The sequence below is a fragment of the Camellia sinensis genome, chromosome 6, assembly GCF_055761805.1.
Source record: "Camellia sinensis isolate YWXY chromosome 6, ASM5576180v1, whole genome shotgun sequence".
In the NCBI taxonomy this organism is placed as follows: Eukaryota; Viridiplantae; Streptophyta; class Magnoliopsida; order Ericales; family Theaceae; genus Camellia; species Camellia sinensis.
In genome coordinates this window covers 69544367-69567022 of record NC_138966.1, presented here as the reverse complement: position 1 = coordinate 69567022, position 22656 = coordinate 69544367, and the positions used below count along the sequence as shown (strand labels likewise).

Sequence of the window (22656 nt, the reverse complement as noted above, 5' to 3'; positions counted from 1 at the left end):
CGGCTTGAGAACTAAATCAAAAAATGCACTTTTTCGCACTTAAGCTCGAAAATAAGCCGTCGAGGGCCAAAATCGTGTAACAGCCACGAGAAGGCCCGGGGAACACGTCACACACCCCGGGAGGGACCGATGTAAGTTGTGAAAACTTACGGAACTAGCACGGGACTCCCGGTTTGGAAACTAAGTCCGAAACGGCACTTTTCTCGCACCTAAGCTTGAAAATAGTGGATCGGGTGACAGCCAAGAGAAGGTCCGGGGAACACCTCAAAACACCTAGGGAGGGACAAACGTCGGTTGTGGAAACTAACGAAACTCGCATGGGACTCCCGGTTTGGAAACTTAATCAAAAAATGCACTTCCTAAACACTTAAGTTTGAAAATAGGCCATCGGGCGCCAAAAAAATCTTTACCAGTCCCGAGAAGGCCCGTGGAACACCTCCAACACCTCGAGAGAAACTAAAGTAAGTTGTGGAAACTAGCGCGGGACTTCCGGTTTGAAAACTAGGTCGGAAAAGGTACTCTTTTCACACCGAAGCTTGAAAACAGGCCTCGGCGGGCCGGAATCGTGTAACAATCACGAGAAGGCCCGGGGGACACCCCGAACATCCCAGAAGGGACCAATTGGAGCCGTGAAAACATAACGAACAGGCACGGGGACTCTCGATTTGAAAACTAGGTCGGAAAACACGCTTTTCTAACAATTAAGCTTGGAAGTAGGCCATCGGGGGTCCAAAATTATGTAACAGTCGCAACAAGGGCCGGGAACACCTCAAACACCTCGGGAGTGACAGACGCAAGTTGTGAAAGCTTACGGAACTAGCACGGGGACTCCCGGTTTGAAAACTAAGTTGAAAAGAGACACTTTTTCCACGCTTAGGCTTGGAAATAAGACACCGGGGAGGAGGCCAAAAACGTGTCACAGTCGCAAGAAGGACCGAGAAATGCCAAAAACACCTCGGGAGGGTCCAAGAGGTAAGTTGCGGAGCCTTACGGAACTAGCACGGGACTCTCGGCTTGAGAACTAAATCAAAAAATGCACTTTTTTCACACTTAAGCTCGAAAATAAGCCGTCGGGGGCCAAAATCGTGTAACAGTCACGAGAAGGCCCAGGGAACACGTCAAACACCCCGGGAGGGACCGATGTAAGTTGTAAAAACTTACGAAACTAGCACGGGACTCCCGGTTTGGAAACTAAGTCCTAAACGGCACATTTCTCGCACCTAAGCTTGAAAATAGTGCATCGGGGGGGCCAAAATCGGGTGACAGCCAAGAGAAGGTCCGGGGAACACCTCAAAACACCTAGGGAGGGACAAACGTGAGTTGTGGAAACTAACGAAACTCGCACGGGACACTCGGTTTGGAAACTAACTCAAAAAATACACTTCCTAAACACTTACGTTTGAAAATAGGCCATCGGGGGCCAAAAAAACCCTGTAACAGTCCTGAGAAGGCCCGTGGAACACCTCCAACACCTCGAGAGAAACCAATGTAAGTTATGGAAACTAGCGCGGGACTTCCGGTTTGAAAACTAGGTCAGAAAATGTACTTTTTTCACAATGAAGCTTGAAAACAGGCCTCGGCGGGCCGGAATCGTGTAACAATCACGAGAAGGCCCGGGGAACACCCCGAACATCTCAGGAGGGACCAATTTAAGCCGTGAAAACACAACGAACAGGCACGGGGACTCCCGATTTGAAAACTAGGTCAGAAAACACACTTTTCGAACACTTAAGCTTGGGGGGGGCCAAAACCGTGTCACAGTCGCGAGAAGGACCGAGAAATGCACCAAACACCTCCAGAGGGTCCAAGAGGTAAGTTGCGGAGACTTACGGAACTAGCACGGGACACTCGGCTTGAAAACTAAATCAAAAAATGCACTTTTTTCACACTTAAGCTCGAAAATAAGCCGTCGGGGGCCAAAATCGTGTAACAGTCACGAGAAGGCCCAGGGAACACGTCAAACACCCCGGGAGGGACCGATGTAAGTTGTGAAAACTTACGGAACTAGCACGGGACTCCCGGTTTGGAAACTAAGTCCGAAACGGCACTTTTCTCGCATCTAAGCTTCAAAATAGCCCATCGGGGGGGCCAAAATCGGGTGACAGCCAAGAGAAGGTCCGGGGAACACCTCAAAACACCTAGGGAGGGACCAACGTGAGCTTTGAAAACTTACGGAACTCGCATGGGACTGACGGTTTGGAAACTAAGTCAAAAAATGCACTTCCTAAACACTTAAGTTTGAAAATAGGCAATCGGGGCCCAAGAAAATCCTACAACAGTCCCGAGAAGGCCCGTGGATTACCTCCAACACATCGAGAGAAACCAACGCAAGTTGTGGAAACTAGCGCGGGACTACTGGTTTGAAAACTAGGTCGGAAAAGGTACTCTTTTCACACCGAAGCTTGAAAACAGGCTCCGGCGGGCCAGAATCGTGTAACAATCACGAGAAGGCCCGGGGAACACCCCGAACATCTCAGGAGGGGCCAATTTGAGACGTGAAAACATAACGAACAGGCACGGGGACTCCCGATTTGAAAACTAGGTCGGAAAACACACTTTTCTAACACTTAAGCTTGGAAGTAGGCCATTGGGGGCCTAAAATCATGTAACAGTCGCAACAAGGGCCGGGAGCGCCTCAAACACCTCGGGAGTGATAGACGCGAGTTGTGAAAGCTTACGGAACTAGCACGGGGACTCCCGGTTTGAAAACTAAGTTGGAAAGGGACACTTTTTCCACGCTTAGGCTTGGAAATAGGACACCGGGGGGGAGACCAAAAACGTGTCACAGTCGCGAGAAGGACCGAGAAATGCCCAAAACACCTCGGGAGGGTCCAAGAGGTAAGTTGCGGAGACTTACGGAACTAGCACGGGACTCTCGGCTTGAGAACTAAATCAAAAAATGCACTTTTTTCGCACTTAAGCTCGAAAATAAGCCGTCGAGGGCCAAAATCGTGTAACAGTCACGAGAAGGCCCGGGGAACACGTCACACACCCCAGGAGGGACCAATGTAAGTTGTGCAAACTTACGGAACTAGCACGGGACTCCCGGTTTGGAAACTAAGTCCGAAACGGCGCTTTTCTCGCACCTAAGCTTGAAAATAGTGCATCGGGTGGGCCAAAATCGGGTGACAGCCAAGAGAAGGTCTGGGGAACACCTCAAAACACCTAGGGAGGGACAAACGTGGGTTGTGGAAACTAACGAAACTCGCATGGGACTCCCGGTTTGGAAACTTAGTCAAAAAATGCACTTCCTAAACACTTAAGTTTGAAAATAGGCCATCGGGCGCCAAAAAAATCTTCTACCAGTCCCGAGAAGGCCCGTGGAACACCTCCAACACCTCGAGAGAAACTAAAGTAAGTTGTGGAAACTAGCGCGGGACTTCCGGTTTGAAAACTAGGTCGGAAAAGGTACTTTTTCACACCGAAGCTTGAAAAAGGGCCTCGGCGGGCCGGAATCGTGTAACAATCACGAGAAGGCCCGGGGGACACCCCGAACATCCCAGGAGGGACCAATTGGAGCCGTGAAAACATAACGAACAGGCACGGGGACTCTCGATTTGAAAACTAGGTCGGAAAACACACTTTTCTAACAATTAAGCTTGGAAGTAGGCCATCGGGGGGCCAAAATTATGTAACAGTCGCAACAAGGGCCGGGAACACCTCAAACACCTCGGGAGTGACAGACGCAAGTTGTGAAAGCTTACGGAACTAGCACGGGGACTCCCGGTTTGAAAACTAAGTTGAAAAGAGACACTTTTTCCACGCTTAGGCTTGGAAATAGGACACCGGGGAGGAAGCCAAAAACGTGTCACAGTCGCAAGAAGGACCGAGAAATGCCAAAAACACCTCGGGAGGGTCCAAGAGGTAAGTTGCGGAGCCTTACGGAACTAGTACGGGACTCTCGGCTTGAGAACTAAATCAAAAAATGCACTTTTTTCACACTTAAGCTCGAAAATAAGCCGTCGGGGGCCAAAATCGTGTAACAGTCACGAGAAGGCCCAGGGAACACGTCAAACACCCCGGGAGGGACCGATGTAAGTTGTAAAAACTTACGAAACTAGCACGGGACTCCCGATTTGAAAACTAGGTCGGAAAACACACTTTTCTAACACTTAAGCACGAGCCCTCTATCAATATACGTAAGTAGAGAGATACATACATACTTATTTAGTATAAAGAAGGAAGAGCCCTCTATCAGTGTAGGTAGCAAAGAATAGAGACATGAATGTGAGTAGTGACCTATCGTTGATTATGTTATTAATGGTGGTTTAATTGGAGATAATAGGATGGTGATATAATGGTAGTTCACCTTGATGATGGACGGATATTTTGGAGGCTGTCGAAAACACACATACAATTTGGTTTGCTTGCTATGCTTTTGATTCACTTTGTCTGGTGGAGGGAGGGAGAGAGAGAGAGAGAGAGAGAACTAATCCATAATGTTCAGATTAATTAAGTGCTTTCTTGTACATCACCAACACACCTTATTGAACCAATTATAGCTTTCTAATTTGAACCAAATCTACTTAAGCCAAGCACACGTATCTTGCCTCAACCCCAAATTATTTAACGCTTAACCCCAGTCCCAGGCTGAACAAGCAGGCTCTGTGCCAACTCCAGGTCATTATGGTCCTAAAGCTATAACAAGTGGATGATAAGGAGAAGTGCTTCTGAAGCAGTCATGTAATTGGATAGGAATTTATGGAAAATCTCCATAAGACTGCTGCATGGCATATGCTATACCGTACAAAATGTTGGATGACAATAAAAAGCAAATGTAAAAATGAGGATATAGACACAGACACAGACAGGAGGGGGGCACAACAATAAGAAATGACTACATTTCTCTAAAGCTACAAGTAGTACGAAGCATAGACAATATGAGGTGCTACATTTCTCTAGAGCTACAAGTAACATGAAGCATAGACAATATGAGGTGAAGGAGCACAGGATGGTTTAAGAGTAGCAACGAAGGCATAAAATATTGTCAAGAAGGAATAACAGAAACTAAGTTATAGGTGCCTCAAAGACAGAAGAAAAACACACACACAAAAAAAATGAGAATTGAGACCATGAGAAAGGGCATAGTTATTCTAAAATTGAAAAAAATATATATGTATATATATATATATATATGTATGTATGTGTGTGTACTCTAAGAACAACCATACGCAAGAGGAACCATGTTGCCAACCTCAACCCAAGTAACCATGATTAGTCTGAGTTCAATACATTGGAGTATAAGAAACATCTGAACTATCAATAATACAAAAATGCTAGAAACACTTAAAAAAAAAAAATACCAACAGAGCGCTTGTACATAGGTCCCACCATTTGGTATGGGATTCACCAAATATTTTGTCTAGTTGGTATGCTTGTTAGTTGTCCTAACATTTTTGTCAATAATTAAGTAATAGAGATTATATGCTATAAACCATGGAACTATTCCTTGAAAATAAACCAAATATTACAAATAGCATGTGGAATACTTAATATAAGAACAGCCCTTCAGACCTCCAAATGACACGCTGCTTCCATATTGTCAATTGGAACAATTTAAAATTTTCCAAGTCAAACCACAATAGAACCAAGACAACTCCATTTGTGGCATTTGGTTAAAGTGGATCTACTTCAAATTAAACAAAAAGTTAGCTTTTTTCAAAAAAACATCCAATCATGCCTCTTAGCTTATTGGTTGTTTTGGGCCCACTGATACTTGCATTGAATTTATCAACAACAAAAAAAGAATTTATCAACAAAAAAAAATAAAAAAAAAATACTTGCATTGTAGTATATTAACTTTAAAACTTGGCCCCTGGCAAAAGTTATAATTCTATATGTGACCCAATTGTAGCACTTTTTAAACAACCTTTGCCTAACACATTCCCAGCTGATTTTGTCAGCGTACCTAAATAAGCACCTTCAAATAGGTCTAGCAACCCCAAACGGACCCTCAAAGACAGTTCTAGATAAAAAATTTCAAGTTTTGATACTTGTTGCCTGCTTATCATGTGAACTCACATAACCCAACCATCTAAATAAGGGGAACCAACAGGTCAGTTATTCCCCTGAACCTTTCTATATACCAAATCCACATCGTTAATTTTCTTAAAGCATCAGATAGTTCTAGAATATAGCAAAAAGCAGACAATCATACATTGATAAAGAAAAAAACCATTTTGTAATGTAGTTCTGGTGTTTAGATTTGTAGCACATTTCTGATAATTTCAATTGTAAGGCATCTGTATTACATAAGGCTGCAGTCCTGAATTTTACTTCTGCCTAAGAATTGCAAACTAGTTTCAATTGGTGTAGTAAAGCTTATCTAAAGGACCATCTAAAGTTGTGAAGCAAAGATTTTGTCACATGACATATATGAAACTACATCAATCATCCTCAATACAAATTATCGTGACAAACATATATATATATATATATTCCATTAATTGGGACTGAAGTGGGTGTACTTTAAAGGGGACGATTGGTTTAGTGGTTTTAAATTCAGGCCTAATAACCTTGAAGTAGTGAGTGTGAATACAAGGCAGCTACTTTGTACATAATGATTAAAGGTCAGCTTTGTGCCTAGAACCCCATTAATAGGAACTAAACTATGTGTATTTCTATATATAAATATGTATATATACCTTTATTTTATCAATATAAAGTTCAAAATATTATTGATCACTTCATTATAAAATCAAAATCAAAACTCAAGAGAATTGCTTACCTCTTCTAACACCAATTTGATCCAAGAATGGCCCAGATTGCCTAACTAAAAATGCCAAAAGTTCTGGTACATCGAGCGGTGGAACTTCCTACATCATATATATAAGAAAAGCAGAAGAAAAGAAAACATTCAGCATAGTGTATTATAGATTGTAGGAAACTAGAATCATCAATATATCCAATCTATGACAAATGTCAATCAATCCTAAGGAACAAACATACTACACCACCACATATGAAATTTTGACTATGCCTATTGGTCTGTAATTAAACCTAGGCCTGAGGTTCAGGCATCTACGTACGTGAGATGTTAGAATGTGATAAATACTGCAACATGAAACACATATCAAGGACACAATGGCATGTCAATATCCGTTACAAAATGGTGTTTAACAGAACCACCTTGATAAAAGAAGAAGAAGAAGAAGAAGAAGAAGAAGAAGAATGGCATTCATGTCCAATACAAACACCACATTGCAAAAAAATTTGTTTTCCCTGAAGAATGAAACACAATGCTAGCCTTTCAGTATGCACAACTACAGCAACATGAACTCCAACAGGACATGACCCTCCCAATTAATGAGTACAAACCACATATCATCCAACTAACAACTCAAACATAGGATGTAGGAAAAGGATTACAATAAACGTTGGAATCATAAGATTCATATTATTGACGGCTGAGAAAACAACTTCCAGTCAACAGTGCTTATATGACTATTACGTCATTGTTGAAACAACTCTCCATTTTTTAGAAAATAAATAAATATAGATATATATTAAATAAAATTCAATATTTTATCTCCTTTTCTTCCCCTAGTGCCTTCAGAAAGAAAATATAGATTATAGACTCAAAAAAAAAAGTTCTAAAAAAATTAACACAATAATGAATGATACATGAAGAGTAGTTCAATACTAACCTTTAAATCAGTTGGGTCCTTGCAAATTGCTTTCTGCAAAATAAATAATTGGGTAACAGATTAATAACGAACATATGAATCCAGCTTGCAATTCTAACGTGAAATGAAAAATAAGTAGATACGCATCAATTACTAACAAAGATAATGATCAGGAAATTCTATCATCTAGAAACAAGTATATACATTATTACCAAGCATTCACTTCCTATATTGGAATGAATCAAAACACATGTTATAGTTAGCAGCAACATTCGCACTAATCTTATGTTTACGGCCTTCCTTTTAATGAAAAAATGTTTATGCCTTAGCACATAACTAGTTCCTTGCTTACCTTCAATGGACATGGTATGCCACTTGATGCATAAATATTTGATCCCAAATAATAGCCAGCCTCGAAAGAACATAACAAGAGTACAAGACTGACAATGTATGAAACTTAATAGTCAAAACTACTGCATTTACTGCCATGCCAAAAAATCTCAATTCAAATGATAATGGATCTGCAATGTTGACTTTCAGAAAACAACTAGTTGCGTCTCTCAAAAACGGAAGGAGTGATAAAGAGTAGTAAAAACATTTTTACGCAGTTTGAACAGGGTGACAAGAGAAGTAAAAACATTTTTACGTAGTTTAATTTAAACAGGAAGATCCAACCTTGTGAGATCATTCCCTGTTGAATAAACCATGTTGGGAACTTTTAGAGATGCATACTTAGGTGATATACGTCCCAATGTCCCGTATTAACTTGCATGGACCAAGGATGGAAGAATAAACAGCAATCTACAACTTTAAGAAGATCATTTTTTATAGAAAATCGTAAAAGGCAATGAGTCTCATGAAGAGCCAACAAAAAATATACATAGTTTTGTAAATAAGAAAAATCCAAAAGAGCTTCAACAGGGTGCAAACCGGAGTACATGCAGAGAAGCAAAAATGACACAAAAAATATCTTTAGAATTAACCAAAAAAGTCCAATGATTGCAGCAAACCCCTATAGGCCACACAAATAAACTGCTTAAAAGAAGGGAAAAAAATGCTTCCATGGTCACAAACACCTCACTCCTTGAAATGAAGTCCTATACCTCTCCTTCCATAGACAACAAAAGAGGCATTAAGGACACACTTCTTAAACTGCATCCTCACTTGCTCACTCTAGACCAGCAACTGGAGTCCAAGAACTCTTAACACAAACTTTGGCATAAAACACGCCATCTGACAGAGGCAAAATGTAGCACGGACACGGACACAGACACGGGACATGACACGGACACGACACGGACACTCCATTCTTACATTGTGCTAATCTAACATGTATCGCCCTTAATACCAGCCATGCTTTGCCGTGGAAAAAATCATCGCAGCCACTCTATGGGAACATTTACTCTGGTGAAAGTTTCCTGCAGTTGAAATGCAAAATGTCATGCTTTTTGGTAACTATACAGTGCCATTCCTTGGGAACAAAATCTACGTATATCCCATGATCTACGTATATCCCAAATTTTAGTTGACTTGTATAAATCTTTCTTAGCCAGGCTTAAAATATAACCCTAATAAGCCCTCATCTATAAACAGGGTTTTATTTCACATCTAATGGTCAAACGACTATTGCAGTAACATTTCAAATAAAAAATTAATTTGACAATGCTAAAGATCTAGTGATTCAGATAAAGTGCTAATGCTTCATACTTAAAATGTTGTTTGGCACTTGAATAAGGTCTAGAGGAGATTTAGCCCTCAAAATGGAAAAGAATTTGCTTAGGATTGATAACATAACATGACAGAGATTATGAATTGTTCATTTTATTCAATTAAACCAATACGAATTTGCTTTATGCCAATCAATTCTGCAATCAATATAATAATCAATTAGACACGCAAAAGGATTCCCTTTTTCTTTTCTTTTTTCCTTCTTCTTGTCGAAAATCAAAACGGACAAAAACCACAGGACCCCGTAGCCAACCAATTCACCATTAGTAAGGGAAAAAAAAAATAGAAACAACCCAACCCTAACCCAGTTCATGTGCCTTAGGTGTTGAATCCTAAAACTTGTTAGCGTGTTTCTTATACCACTGGAAATCGGTGATGTTTGTTCCTGAATGGTTGGTAGAGTATCAAGCATCCATGATACTCTGTGAATTCACCACAAATTAAACACGATCCACCATTGACTAGGAAATCACCAAAACAAACTTAAAATGTATTAAAGTGATACAAAACGCATATTAATCAATTGATAGTGCAAGCGAATATGGATGCTTCTCTTATTTGACAAATTTATTTTGGTTAAAACTAGTTTAATTCTCCTCCCGTACGAAATTGCTGGTCCATTTTAACTATTCCAAACATCCCAAAAAAATCATCTATGTTTTTTTATTTATTCTTTCTTTCAATTTGTAGGGAAAAAAATACATTATTTATTGACCCTACTAAAAGGCATGAATGCTGAAAATTGACAAACAGTTGGGGATGGAACGAGTATTTATAAATGAGATGACTTGAAGACCAATCCCATCCAAAATCCAAGTTAAAACCACCTTAGACTTTGCAAAATCGTTGGCCACTGCTCGAGCCATGAAAATCCCTAGAGACTGCTTCCACTTGAGATCTCAGTTTTTTAATAGATTGGGTGTCTACTTCCACTTGAGATCTCAGTTTTTTAATAGATGGAAACAAAGTTGATTGAAAACTCACAATTTTCATACAATGGAAGATTTTTTCTTTCAAGCTTGTCCCTTAGCTATCCTTCAAGTCAAAAGTTTTCCTATAAAAAATTGGATATGTTGTGGCTAAGATTTTTCTTTATACTTTTGTTTGGATTTGACTTGCTTTCATATGTATTTTTTCTTCTATGATTTTGTTAAGTAGTCAAGTCACACAAGGAGGGTTCTTTCCATTCTAGTTGCTCCCAATATGTATTATTATTTCTTCTATGATTTTGCTAAGCAGACACAAAGGAGGAATAAAATGATTGATATTTGCTCCCAATAGGTATTATTTCTTCAATTGTGATTTTGAAGGTTGGAGCTAGTCCTCCTAGGCATTTGTACATCAACTTCTCAGCACACCAAAATCCCATCCAATCAATTTCCATTTGATTCAAATTCTTGTTAGCCCTCCAACACATAGGAGAATATAATGATTGATGTTGGCCCTCCAATACTACTAAATCAATGACAGCCTAAGTTTTCTAATCCAAGATTAAATAGTCTGAGAATTCAACCTGACCAGCCTTAAGACAACCAACTTTATTTTGTTCATGTTGTATCTCAAGGGGGAATAATGAAGGAGAATTTTCCTCTTCCTGGTAGATAAAATCCAGAACGAGACACAAGGAGAAATCCTGGGCAAAAATTACATAAGAGGGAAAAAGGCCAAACTATACATCAGCCCATAAGCTAAATTCTTCCGGCAAATCAATCAAGAAACAAAAGAAAGAGATTCCTAATAGTAATAGAGAGAGAGAGAGAGATTCCTAATAGTAATCTACGTTACACGGACTCGGGTGCGGGTAACGGGTACAGGGTGTGTATCTAAGGATCGGACACTTTAAAATTAAAAATTAAGGATACGTGGATACGGATCCAAATTAGGATACGGGTATGGAGATACGTTAAATAGTTATTTTTAAATATATTTATTATATGAAGATGAGTTTAAAAAGTTTAAGGAATAACAAATTTTATTAAAAAAATAACAAATAAATAATAAATAAAAATTATAAACATTATTTCAGACATAAAATAAATTATATTATATATGATAAAATAAATTATTTTAATTTTAGACATAAAAGTTATGTTATTTATGATATATTATATTATATAATATTTTTTTGAATAAATAATATTATATAATATGAATAATATTATATTAATATAATTTATATTATATATAATTCAAATTATATTAAAAAGAAAAGTCAGAGACCTATAGAAATAAAAATTGTGTTAGCTTCGCAGAGACGACGGAAGAGGAAGACCTAGAAAATTGGTTGGTAGAGCAATGACTTCGCAGAGACGACGGAAGGGGAAGACGACGAAGAGAGTCCGAGATCGAGCTCAAAGGGGAAGACGACGAAGCACAGTACATCGACTTCGCAGATCGATCAACTTCGCAGATCAAGCTTCACAGATCGATCAACTTCATAGATCGATCGATGCTCTGCAACCGATTGAAGTCGAAGGCCAGGTTCTCTCCTTGCTCTCTTCTCTTTCGATTCTTCTGCCGTATCCGTTTCTAAGGAGCCGTATCCCGGCCGTATCCCGCACCTGTACCCGTGTCGTGTCGTGTCGACACAGGTACCTTCTAAATTCCAAAGAGTCCGTGTAACATAGGTAGAGGGAAAGAAACTTGAGGCAACAGAAGATGGGCAATCCACAAACACTCATCCACAGGAGCAGAAATACATAAAGAGAGGCTAGGACAACCCTCACAAGGGTCGACTAGGCCAGAGGAGCCTTCGGCTGAAGTCGAAACAGCTCTGTGGGACCTTAGCTGGTTCCGACAGAGACTCAGAGGCAACAAAAGATGGGCAACCCACAAACACTCATCCACAGGAGCCAAAATACATAAAGAGAGGCCAGGACAACCCTCATGAGGGTCGACTAGGCCAGAGGGGCATTCGGCTGAAGTCGAAACAGCTCTATGGGACCTTGGTTGGTTCCGACAGAGACTCAAGGACCAGCGATATAGGATGGGTGGTGATAGGTGATGGCTGGTTGGTGGTAGCGGCTGTGTGAGTGACGGTTTTTAGGGTTTTGGCTCTAATACCATATAATTTAAGAGAATACAAAGCTTGAGTGATGATTATGATATCATCACCTTTTATATTAATCAATCAACTATTACAAAAGGAAGCCCTAAGGCACTGATTAAGGAATCACCTTTTATATTGATTGATTGATTGACTGATTAAAGAATCACAATCAATCAATCACAATCACAATCACAATCACAATCTAATCTAAATAAGGATATAAGGAAATATTCTAACAGCTTCTGCTACTATAACACCCCCATCTCAAATCATAACAATTGTTCACTTTGAGCTAGGCCCTCAAGGGTTTAAAGCATGTTGTTACTTGGAAGGAATATGAACTCATTTATATAGCCCAGGAACTTTTCCCACCTAGACGATGTGGGATGGAATGTGATGTACAATAATGAAAGTGAATTCACTTATATAGCATACTTAACCAAAAATAATAACCATATAAAAATTCTTTGACAAGGAGGAGTAATGCCCTTGGACTTCTGCACGTACTTAAGTCAATAAAGGTGAACACTTTTGCAAGTGTCCCAACAATTGTTGGGCAAGAATGGACATAAGAGCATAGTCAACAAGTATTCATTATTGTCTAAACATCTATTCAACATCAAAATTGCCAAGTGAAAGGAATGTCCTCAATATCATTACCTTCCATTTGGGCAAGTGTACTAATGAAGTTTTACCAGTAAATGCACTAGCTATGTACTAAACGGAGAGGAGGGAAAGATGAATCGAGTACTCACAATACCCATAATTACTGTAAAATCCAATGACAAATTAGCAGACGTTAATCAAGTTTTTGAATATTCTACTGAAATCAAACCTTCAAGTAGCAAGGCAAGACATTGTTGATTGCCTAAATTTCAGTTTTCCCATCCTTTCTGGATAGTTCCTAGCATCCTAAATTTCTAGATGAAATAAATGAACATTCACCTTAAACATGCTTTCATATTATGCCAGCCAAACCACACGTTATGAGTATGCTTGAAACAATGGCATTTGGATCCTGTATGCACAGCGACATGCAAATTGTCTTATTATTGACTATATTGACACTTACGATATTTAACTCGCAAAGACAACAATTCTATCAGAAACTTTATTAGTCACATTACTCTCTGGATAATTTCTGATCCAACTGAAGATGAAGCATTTTCCATGTGTCTTTTCAATAAAGTAGGTATATAAGAACAACATACAATCATTTATTTATTTGAGCTGCGAACTCCTGTCTCTGTTATTTGTTCATAGCATGTAATGGACCTCTCTAATAATAACTAAAACAAACATGCAATGTATAACAAGTATTGCAGGCATGCACAGAGTGATCTTGTATGCTCTGTGTAAACTGAAGTCTAAATGCTTCATTAGCATGTTTTTGAACAGATACTTCATTAGCCTGTTTACTAATGCCAAAATTAAGGACATTTTGCATCATCGATACTAAATGTACATCCAGGACAAAACAAATATATAAAGGGAAGGACGTGTCAATAATAGCATATGTATCAGTAATATAGTAAGCTAGAGCTTCTCGGAGCAGCAATGAACTCACCTAACATTGTTTGGGGTAAGCTCATTGAGTGCTGATTCAATAATGGTTGGGCTGAATTTAGAGGGCAAGGATGAACCCACTAGCCAATCATTAGGAGGATACAACTGCAAAATAATTTCAAACAAACAGTTGATGTCAGCAAAGCAAGTGACTGCTGAAGAAACAACATACAATCACTCAGACTGAGTTTGAACAGGATGAAGATGGGGAAAGAGAACAAAAATTCAACTATTTAATTTCATGTATTTGTTTAGCAAGAGAAGGGTGGAAAATACAACAAAGTTAAATATCTTATACAACCCACACCAGAATGGCAACTTTGCTTCTAGATTCTTACAAAAAAATACAGTCACTTTTTTCTCTCATTAAAGTAGCCAACTATTGTAACTTTCTCACAAAAAATTAAACCAAATGCAAACGAGAAAATAAATTTTCCTTTCACCTTTTCTTTCACTTCACTATCTATCACTTTTGTTTTCCATCATATTTTTTACTCTAATCAAATGGACCCTCAAGATTCTCATTGAAAAGTTGAAGTGCAAAGCAAGAAGCCAAAGAAAGAGAAGCAAAGAAAAGCTGAACTTCTTAACTACATCTTGTAAAAAAATAAATAAAAAGTGAAAAAAAAAAAAAAAAAGAAGAAGAAGAAGAGAGAATCAAAAACTACACTCAAGTCAATCAAAGAAACGTCTCCAGGAAATATCGAATTAGTAGTGGCTTATCTCCAAAAACCGGCTTTGTATGAATTTTACTTGTCAAAACAAGTCTAAGCTGAGATTGAGCCTAGCTCCTATGCTACTGAACCAAGCTCAAGCTCCTTGTACTTGGCTAGCTTCATCTCATTTACAGTCTAGATGAAGTGGGAACTTTCACCTTCATCTAGCACATGTTAGCATAATAAACTGACTCAGCTTGCTTAATATTCAATGATCCAAACTCATCAAGGCAAGTGGTGGGTTGCTCTTAAATTATCCTCCAACAATGCTTCACTGCAAAAAAGTAGCATCAATCTTTTCCTACTTAAATGGTACAAAGAAAATTCCACATAAAGACTTAAATATATAAATAAAACCATCAAAGCAATCATGGCTTACTAAGCCAAACCAAGCCTTAGCAAGCTCATCAAATAAATTGAATTCTACACCATTTATAAGTGAGCTTGACTTGTGAACTGAAGCTTGTACCCTATACAGCTTTCTGTAAAGAATGCACCTCAGACAGTAAAAAACAACAAACATCAGGATAAGAAGAAATTATACCATTCAAAACCAATCAACCACCTCTGAATTCAAATGACAGGACTTTTTTTTTTTTTTTTATCAGCAAAAACAGAATTTATTGAATAGATCAAAAAAGAGGCAAGGATGAGGCATCCTCTACAAGTAAGAAAACACAGAAAGAAAATGCATCTCCAACAAAACAAAAAATAAAATCCAGAAACAACTCCTAATCCAATAACCACTTGCATATTCATGCCACCGTCATCCATCTAAGAATAATCACGGGGAGAATTTGGCTAACCATGGGCCATGCAACTTTTCAACCCCCAGTTAGCAGATAAGTGGGATCTCAAGGATGAAAAGTTCAAAGGATAAATTATTTATCAAAAAAAAAATTCAAAGGACAAATCAAAAGATGCGCAGCTTATTCATTATTTCATCCTCTTGGAAAGAAGATTAAAAAAAGAAGAAGACTATCAAGACATAGCACAAGGATGGTAACCGAGACTGGTACAACATCCAAAAAAATGAACATTCTGTCGACAAAAGAATTTGAAGAGGGTTGCACATGCTACTTTTATAAGTATGGTGGGAACCGTATGTTAAAAATGAAATTGCAATTGTCATTTCCTTTTTCCATTGTTATAAAATCCTGTTTTCTCATAAAGTTTGTACAAGAGACTATCAGGTTTGAAAGAATTTTGGTCATCATTGAAAAGAATATACAAAATAAAAATAAAGAAGATAATCCAAATTCTTAATTAAAAATCGACACAAAAATAAGAAGAAAAACATCTCCACAAAGGTAAATAGCCTAAAATTGCAATGCTTTCTAATGCAATATCATGCACAAGGATCAAAATTTTGTTGCAGCATGACATTTAAAAAGACTCCGAAAAAGGAATATCTAGTAAACATGCCGCAAATGCAATGGAAATAGCAAAAAAAACTTTGAAAGACAGGTGAACACTTGAAGCACAGAAGAAGATTTATTAATGCATATTAAAATAATTTCCAACAGCGCTATTACGGCAAAAGCACACTTAGAACAGTTTCAAAGCTGATATTCTTTTGTACTATAAAATAATCATAGACAAAATATGACATTGTCATATGAACTCAACATTTTAACACAAGTAAAACAATTCAAAATAAAGGTCACAGCAATTAGAAACTAATATTCCAAAAGATCTTCCAGTTATTCTGATGTTGGTTCACCTCTTCTCCTTATCTACTTATTCTCAAAGAAATTCGAGAATTTTTTATGCATATGCTTTTGGGTTCTAAAAACTCAACAATAAGGCTAAAAGAATAATAGCCTTTTGTTCTTTTTAGACTATATTGCTGTCGGCAATAAATTCAAAATAATAATAATAATAACCATCCCAAACATTTTACGAGCAGTTTTCAGTTTTTTATGAAAAGTTTACTTTTATGAATATCAGCATTTTGGTTTTGCAACCAAGCTTTATTGTACTAGAAAGCAAAGACATTCAGCTAATTCCATGCAAAGAGAATTTTCATTTATGTGCAGATAAAATAGATTCAAAGAAACTTTGATGTCAAATGCGTTGTCTAATTCCCCTGCTAAAATGAATATAGAGACCATCACTCTGGTCCACTATTGCCATATATGACCAAGCTTTGAAACCATACTGTTTAAAGTCTCATTTTCAAAAGAGATACCTACAAAATTAGGGCCACCATTATACAGAAGCTCCAACAACTCAAGGAACTAGACTATCTAAACCAGTAAAGATCATGTTATTGCCCATAAACTACGCATGATACGAACATGCCGACACAGGAAATTTTCAAAATATCAAGACATAACACATTAGTAATCCAAAAAAGGGATCAATATCAAATGTTTCGACTCCAAAATAAAAACTACACCTCCATTAAAGATTCTCCTGTTGTGCTCCTAGATGCATCACCAAAAACAAATCACTGAAGACTCCGGCCCATTTCTTTCTTCTTCCCTTTTTTTTTGACAAGTAAATATATTAGAAAGGTGCCAAAAAAAGGAGCACAGTCACCACTTTACACCGGCTATGTTTGATTTCGGTTTGGATTAGGCAGATAAGATACCCCCGAATGTGTAAGCCAGGCAAAGGCATTTTAGTCATTCACATGCAAAAGAGTTATCCCCGGTTTAACTATCCCACCCCTAGGACAAAATAATCCCTCATATGTAGGTAAAGGGGTCACGTGGGATTAGCTATTCTGAGCAACTTTTGCAGTACCAAATGTGGGATTATTTACGAAACAACACAAGGATGAGGGAGGAGTCACAAGTCACTACATCTTAGTTGCCAACTTCATATGCAAATGGAAATACAGCATGAGTTACATCAGACAGATCAGTAACAAAGGCACATATGCTTCCACAGTCCACCATTAACAGTTGGCCTCTGAAAACTCCCACTAATGAAAGCCAACATAACTTGATCATTCATTTAAGAATGGAAGTCAATGGCTTTCATGGATGAAATAAATAGACTTGGTTATCAAAAAGAGGACAAAGCATGTTGTTCTTCTCATGCAATATATATATATATATATATCAAGCTTTTTTTCTCTTGCTAAAAAAATAAAAGAACAGAATTCGATGTACATCATGTACTAAACAAGCTCTCAAATACTTAACACTGATAATTAAACAGACAAGACATAGATAAAAGATACTTGCAAACTGCCTTCAGACACAAAGAAAGAAAGAAAGAAAAAAAAAAAATTCAAAATGGTGCGAATCAAAGAGGGGCTCACTAACAATGGCATTTTAAAGAGCAGTTCTATTTTCACAAAAATCAATCACAAAAGCCGGCACAACTCTAACATGGTACAAGACCCTATTTGTGGAATTTAATAGGTTCATTTTAGCGAGTCAAAAACTACCCTTCGAATGTTCACAATAATACTAGAAGACAACATTTTTCATTCATGTCATTTTAACTAATACTATGAAACAACAACACTTTAAACATCAAGATGGTCAACAGAGAGAATTATCAAAGTGAACACAAATTAGACAAAAATAAAAACAAAGATCAAAAGCTTTCCTGATCTGCTGGATGAAATTACCCACATCATAACCCATACAAGTAACAGGGCATAGTATCCATTCTCGTATGCAGAAAATCAAAGCACAATCTAAAAAATAAGAAAATCATAACTAGAAAGGCCTCGAAATAAATAATTTCCTCCGCATAAAAAAGCAGTAATAACACAATGATATGGCTATGCTGCCTAGTATTGTAAGCACAGCACAATTAAAGATCTCCCCAACTTCAACAGCCAAGTATGAGCCAAAACGTTCGAAGAATCATAGCATATCATTCTTTTGAGATGAAAAACATAAATGTTTCAAGATTCCCAAAAAAAAAAAAAAAAAAAATTAAAGTACCATAGAAACACGAAACAAATGCCACTAAAACAGATCAGAATATGAAAGTAATGTGGGTTAAACAGTGTATAAACCAAACTAAAAAGAGAACTGCAATGCAATACCACTTTCAAATTAAACAAAGATCATTTCAAAAGATAGAGACATCTAATATGGTGAATCATTCAAAACTAGAGTCATCATGTACATCATGTACTAAACAAGCTCTTAAATACTTAACACTGATAATTAAACAGCCAAGACATAGATAAAAGATATTTGCAAACTGCCTTCAGACACAAAGAAAAAAAGAAAAATAAATAAATAAATCAATGAAAAGGAAACCACAGTGCAATCAATTTCAGAGTTGGGAATTTACGAGATTACCAGAATGTTCTACGAGAATTTCACACAAATTCTACAGATACAAGTCGAGAATTCAAACAACTAAATTTGGCACAATTAATATGTATATATGTAAATATATAGCACATATTATGTATGTAAAATTACTAACCTTGTCAACTGTGGCGAAAATGGACATGTTCCGTGACCTCCCAATCCCCATCCGGGTGGATGCTGCCACAGCAGGAAGAAGCGATTTCCTCCCAATCGTGTTTTTAAATTTTTTTTTCCCCTAAACGTCTCTCTCTCCCCTCCCCCATTCCCCCCTCTCTCTCTCTCCCCCTCTCTGTTTCTCTCTCTAGGGTTTCCCTGCCCTCCCATGGCTTCTCACCTCTCTTCTCTGTGCAGGTTTCTCTTCAAATCTCTCTTTCTTCGAAGCCGTTTTGGGAATCTTCAACGTTTATGGAGTGAGAGACATGGTGAATTCACATAATTTGACGGGGGACGATGATGGATCTATCGTTGGGGAGAAGAGAACGGAGAGGACGTTGAATTGGGGGTTCCGTTGCCGAAGAAGGCGAGGAATGGAGGCGGATTGGTTGGGAATGTGAAGAACGTGGAGGAGGAAGAGGGTTTCTCACTGTCCATTCTAGAGAGAGAGAGAGAAACCCTAACCAAAACTTTTCACAGAGCGATAGTGGGTTCGGGATGTGAGCTTAATCGCAAATGAGGAGAGGAGGATAAAAAGATATAGCCGTTGTTGGTACCAAAAACACACCTCAAAATTCTAATAAAAATTCCGATAACCAAATTCTTTTGAAATTGTAATTTGAATAAAAAAATTCAAAATTCTTTTCTAATTGTGTAATCAAACACACAATTCAAAATTTAATTTAAAATTTTTTTCAAAATTCGTAACTAAACTCTTTTTAAAATTTTATTTAAAGAAAAAATTAAAAAAATATTTTTTATTTTATGTTTTAAAATAATGATTTTATTTTTTAAAATATTTAATTTTTTTTTAATTTCAAAAAAATTTGGATGGCCATATATATATATCTAAACCATAACAAATTATTTGGCCAATACTTAAAAAAATAAGGGCAAATTACAAACACCCATCGAGGTTTGGTGAAAATACAAATTCTCCCTGAGGTTTGAGAAATTGCATCCCGCCCCTTGAGATTTATATTTCCATAACAAATTACCCCCTGAGGTTTTTATTTTCATACAGATTTTCTCTTAATTTGTTATGCAAATTTGACCTTCAAGGGGCAATTTGTAATTTCTCAAACCTTAGGGGGAATCTATATTTTCACCAAATCTCGAGGGGTGTTTGTAATTTGCCCAAAAAATAACAAAAAATATTTTTCAGTAAAATATAAAAATAAAAAATATATATTTTGATTAAAAAGTTTTTGAATTGAGTTTTGAGTTTTGAGTTATATGTCTGGTTATAAGTTTTAAAAATAGTTTTTGAATTGAGTTTAGAGAGTTATGTGTCTGCTTATGATTTGAGTGTGGAGTTGTGTTTTGAATTTAAAAATTTTAGAAAAATGAAATAAAATATTTTAAATGAAAAATAATTTTTTCTTAAAACGTTTTTAAATATTTAAAAGAAATAAATTCGAAAATTTTCAAAATACAACTCAAAATTCAAAAATTTAAAACTCAAAATACAACTTAAAACTCTTTTCAAAACTCAAAATTCTTTTCAAAATTCAAAATTCAAAAAATCAAAAATATTTTCAAAACTCATAACTAAATAAATTTTTATTTTTTTTAAACTGAACTCACAACTCCACACTTAAAATCACAATTTAAATCATAATTATAAAATTAAACTAAATGGATTTTACCTTTAACTCTTACACTCACTAATATGCCCTCTCTCTCTCTCTCTCTCTCTCTCTCTCTCTCTCTCTCATACAGAGATGAAATTATGATTTTATTACTACAGGGGTTAAAAGATAAATAATATTTTTTTACCGTATAGACAAATACACATATATGTACAATATGATATATAAATTATACATATACACATAAAAAAATTTAAATATCATGTAAACAATCTCTAATAGAATGAATAAATTTTTTTCTAGAAAAATAATAGAGAATAAAAGATGAGAAAAGAATGAAGTATATATCTTTTATACTAAGATGCTATTTTATTTATAAAATAATACATACATATATATATATATATATATATTTAGAAGTACTATGGAAAATAAAATTTTCACAGAGACAGAAAGTCATGACCCCTCATAATCTTCTCCTAGTTCTATCCCAGCACACGTACACTCACCTCATTCTTTGAATAAAAATAAAAATAAAAATTATCTTTATATTTTTAAATTTATTTTATTTTATTAAAATATATTTAATATTTAATATACAAATTCTATTTTTATAAAATTGATATTGTTCTAAAAATATATTTAAAATTTTAAAATGCAACTAATATTTCACATATTTAATAAAAATTTAAATTAATAATCTAAAATATATAAAAATTTATAGAATTAAAATAATTTGTATGACTTAAGTTAATATAAATAATAAATTACTTTTCTAATTAATATATATATATATATATTGGTAGGAGAAAACGTTTAGAATAATACAATTGTAAATAAAAATATATTAATTCAAACCACGCAAATAATAACTCAAACCGAAAAATAATATAAAAAAAAAAATAGTGGCCATGTTTGATCTCACACACAAAGTAAGATTTGTCCCCACACAAACTAAACTTACACTTCACATAGACTACACTTGTATCCCTACACATATTAGACTTGCACCCCACACCCTACATATATTAAACTCGTGTCTTACATAGATTAGACTTGCATCCCTACACATATTCAACTTGCACCCCTCACAAATTAAACTTGCACTTCACACTAACTAAACTTTCACCTTCACAACTAACTAAACATAGTAAGAAAAATACACAAGCGGGATGCTAAAGCACAAAAACTTGCATATTTACCGACATCCTGCAAATAATTATAAAATAAAATTAATAAAACATGCATGATCCTATATACAAGATCTTATATACAAGATCCTAATGCAATTCATTCATAAAATTCAACTAAAGATCCGACTTCTAAAATATATGACATATGAATCATCTCAAGACATGAGATAGCGCACAAAATCACATAATAAGATTAAACTCATATATGCAAATTTAGCCAGATCTTAAGGTATAAAACATGGATGCAAAGCATGGATATGATAACAAGCTTGATATACTACATATGTACAGATAGGGAAAGCAAATAAAAGAACGTGATAGAAAGAAGTGGGAGTAGGGAATTATTACAACGCTTTGAATATTACAAATAAGATTTGGGGGGAAGAGCAACAAAAATGTTACAGCAAAATATTCTCACAACTCTCTCTAACTAAAATAAAAGAAAAATAGGAGCTTCAGGGGGCCTTTGAGACCATCGAAGACTGTTTTTCTTGACATCGGGAGGCTGTTGGGTTTTGTCTAGAAGAGGTGGCTAGCTAACCAAAAGTTAGCCGGCCAGCCAATCAGATCAGGACAAAAAAACTCTATTTTGTTCAAACACCAGAAAAACAAATGAAAAATATGCAAGTGGCTCAACTAACCACTTCCAGTTAACTTACAACAGGTTTATAACATGAAATTGAAGCAAGAAAAGCAATATAAGAAAGAAAATGCAAGAAAGTAAAGAAAATGAAAATTATGT

General features: G+C 36.3%; 1 long non-coding RNA gene across 1 annotated transcript; it reads right to left on the bottom strand.

Annotated features, from left to right (window-relative positions):
• Nucleotides 1–8267: 8267 nt before the first annotated feature.
• Nucleotides 8268–19655, bottom strand: LOC145792683 (uncharacterized). The gene is made up of 3 exons (XR_014332428.1): nt 19092–19655; nt 13970–14073; nt 8268–9043 (listed from the first exon to the last, which is right to left on the bottom strand). It is a non-coding gene; the product is annotated as an uncharacterized LOC145792683 (long non-coding RNA).
• Between the last annotated feature and the right edge of the window lie 3001 nt (nt 19656–22656).